General features: G+C 53.8%; 1 long non-coding RNA gene across 1 annotated transcript; it reads left to right on the top strand.

Moving 5' to 3' along the window:
• The first annotated feature begins 1,058 nt into the window (after positions 1-1,058).
• On the top strand, positions 1,059-2,397 carry LOC136790121 (uncharacterized). Its single transcript, XR_010829422.1, has 3 exons — positions 1,059-1,394; positions 1,490-2,012; positions 2,180-2,397. It is a non-coding gene; the product is annotated as an uncharacterized lncRNA (long non-coding RNA).
• The last annotated feature ends 1,176 nt before the right edge of the window (positions 2,398-3,573 follow it).

A 3,573-nucleotide genomic window follows, 5' to 3' on the forward strand; every position in this document is an offset into this window, starting at 1 on the left:
AAAAAAAAAAAGTATATTCGGTTTTGCTCTGACAAAAGTGTTTAAATCACCCTTTAATCGGAAAAAAAAAAGGTTAAAATTTTGCGAGAATGGGTTTTCATTGGAAATAAACTTGCTCGTATCACACGTGACGGGCGTAAAAACACACCCAGACGGTACGGATTTATTTAGGGGGCTTCAGCATCACCTTGGTTGGGAAGGGAAGGCAGGCGGGCTGGGAGGCACATTTTAGGGCCCATTCATTTGCGCCCGCCGAGTGCCGGCGCTCAGAGGCGGTCCCAAACCTGCCCCCGGGAGGCTGCGCCTGGAGAAGCCGCACTGAAAATCGCGGCGCTCCGGAGCGCGCAGGGATCGGAGCTCCCCCCGCCGCGAGAGCAGGGGGCGAGGGGCAGCGAGATGCGAGGCCGCTCCCTGCCCACCTCCAGGAGGAGGAAGAGGAGGAGGAGGAAGGAGAAGGGGGGCGCCTCCCCGGGCATTTGTCGCGGATGCTGGGGCAAAGCCGGTCCCTCTGCCTCATCCGCAGGTTTTTGCTACTTCGCTTCTTCCCCCCCTCCCTGTGCTCTGGTGAAAGGTTGCATGCTCCAGCCCAGAGGTTCAAACGTTAAATTGCTAAAACAGAGTCGGAAAGGGGGCTGTAGGGGACGGAGGCGTGTTTATATTTCAGATCTTTTCAAAGGTCGGCTTTAATTAGGTTAAATACAAGTATTATTGGCCCAGAAACACGTAGTGCGTTAAGCTCGTTACAAGCCTAATTGCAAGGCAAAAATAAATAAATAAGAACAATAACAAAGTGCATGGGGAAAGGACAAAAGCTGCGCTCCTCCATCCCTGCCCGCGGCCCCTGCGCCCACCTGGGCACATCTCGCCCCGGCCTCCCTCCTGGTGGGGGGCGTTTTGCAAGGCCCTGCCGAGCCCCCACAAAGGTGGGGTGGGGTTTGTTTGGGGTGCGTGAACCTGCTCGGAACTTGCGGGGAGCCTGGTCCCGCGCGATCCTCCAAAATCCATCGCCCCAGCTGATCCTGCTCGCTCAGCCCCCTTGGCAGCGCAACCTGGGGGGGGGGGGGGGGGGGGAAGGGAGACATTTGTCCCGAATCACGAATTTTCATGGCTCGGAAAGAAAAAGGTAAAACTCATGTCTAGCTCAATTAATAAACATGGTAATTTCACACCCAAAAGGAGGACATTATTTCATGTTAGTGCTATCGGCTCCATCACAAAGGGTCACAGCGCAGCTGTGGCGAGCCCGGGGTTATTATGCAGCCTGATGATAGGATCCCGCTTGCCATCCCGGCTCCTTCCTCGGGGCTACCAATAGCCCCCGGCAGGGCTCGTGCCACCTCATGATAAAGGACTTACCCGATGCGTGAGGAAATGGAGCAGCTTTCAGATGAGAGGTAATCAGCTTGCAGGCGCAGTCCCAGCCTCTCTCCCGCGCCGGACCCTTCCCCCGCCTTTCCATTTAACTTTTTTTTTTTTTTTTCTCCCCCAGACCCAAACAAGCCCCCGAAGTTGTTTGCAAGCCCCCGAGCGCAAAGCGGAGCTGGGAGGGTTCCCTGCTCAGCCAGCCCCCCCGGAGCACGGGATTTCTGGTGTCAGGAACCGCGTCCAGGAGCCGTGAGGCGACACATTAACTGCGATCCCATAATCTCTTAATCACATTACGTTTTAAGTGAGCATGTGTAATTTCACCCATCAATGATTTATTTAAGCATCGGAGCACAATTACTCGTCTCGTATGCAACCGCCGGCCGGGGGAGTGTTGTTTGCTCGAAATAAAATCTGGGGTCGGGGGGGGGACTGCCCCTACATCTGTGCTGAGACCCCCGCAGCCAGGAGCTGCCGCGGCTGAGAGAGGGATGTTCGCCCCATTTCTCCCCTCTCTTAAAAAGCGAAGCCCCCCGATACGCTCCTCAGCAGGAGGTCTGCTAGCGGCCGTGGGACGCGCCCCTACTGCACCCTTTTGGCTGAAGCAGGTGCAAGCCGCAGGGGGACACACTGATCTTCACGCCTGGGTGAGGGCGGTTTCACCCTTCCCGCATCCTATATGTTACCCATCCCTGGCTGGCAGCCGCTGCTCCGGCGTGACAAACGCCGAAAGGATGCTGGCAAGGAGCGAGGCAGCTTCCCTGGGGGTGGGCAGCATCGTCCTTTCTCTTTTTCTTCCTCTCTCCACCCGCAGCCGACCCCAAACTTCACGACGGCAACAGACCTAATCTGTTCCCCCGGAGGGGCAGGGGGACACCCCGCCCGTCACCGTTGCATCGCGCCTAAGGGCCACGGGCGTCGCTTGTCCCTGCAGAGATGGGGCGGAGGGAGGCCCCGAGCCCCCCGCGCCAGAGACAGCATCCCCCAGCACAGGCTAGAAGTATTATTACTATTATATAGTATTATTATAATTTTTTCCCCGCAGATTGCAGCGCTGCGGGCCGGAGGGAAAGGCGCCCCACAAACACGGGGGGGCTGCGGGGGGCTGAAACCTTCCCTAAGCCGGGCTGGGCTTTCCCAGATTTCTGTTCCACATGTACCGGTATTTTTGTTAAACCGTTGATACAAAAAGGTGCCTGAGAGAGAAAATCTTTGGTTAAAGACAGAAAGAGACCTCCTTCCGTTATTTTTTTTTCTCTTTGCCCCCCCCCCCCCCTTTTTTTTTCTTTCCTGGAGCTGCTTTAGTCAGGCGTTTGGCAGATTTAACGTTGCAAAGGAAACAAAGGAAAAAATGTAATTACATTTTTGGAAAACAATAATTACACGACACAATCGGTATAACAGTAAGCGAAACACAGCAGCGGGAGTTAGAAACAATATTGGAACCGTGGAGATGGGCTCCGCTGCTGACTCAGCGTTTCTGAATTCTCCAAATTATCCTTACATCGGATTTCATCGGATTCAGCTGCAGTCTACTGGCTTTTAAATGAAAACGTATTTCGCTGATTAGGCACATATTAGCTGCTTAAAATAAAAATAAAATAGAAAACAAAAGGAAGGAAGCAGGTTTGCTTAGGCACAAACAATTCTGGTGAATGGACAGTATTTTGGGAGCCCTGCCTTCCACCTGTGCCCCGCTTCCCCCCTATTTGTGCCTTTGGCGGGGTGAATTTCTGCAGCACCTGTCACCTGGGGAGGCTGTGGGTTCGCATGGCCCGGGGCTGCAACTTCACGTCGGAGCACGTTATCTCCCGCCCTGGATGGGGCTGACAATACCCCCCGACATCCACTCCACACCTTCGTCCCGGCTCTCACACGGAGATTTAGTTCTGGGGGGGCTCTCCAGGTACCAGGAAAGTTGTGCATGTATTTATCTGTTTTTCAGTGGCCTGGATTTTACTTTAATTGAGAGCCTTTAGGATTAGTTGTAATAATAGGAGTGGTTAGGATGGGAAGGTCTCGAGGCTGAGAAGAACTCTTTTTGCCTCCGAAGAAAATACCAGACATCCCACAGAAACAACCTTGCAGGGTATAGGTCTTGTGCAGACAGAGAGAAATCATCGGGTTGTCGGTGTGCTGTGAAGTGTACATGAAATTGAGCATTTGCTCAAGCGGTCCTTCGCTCTGCTTCCTATTAAGTGCCAAATC

This window comes from Anser cygnoides, chromosome 2 (assembly GCF_040182565.1).
Source record: "Anser cygnoides isolate HZ-2024a breed goose chromosome 2, Taihu_goose_T2T_genome, whole genome shotgun sequence".
Classification (NCBI taxonomy): Eukaryota; Metazoa; Chordata; class Aves; order Anseriformes; family Anatidae; genus Anser; species Anser cygnoides.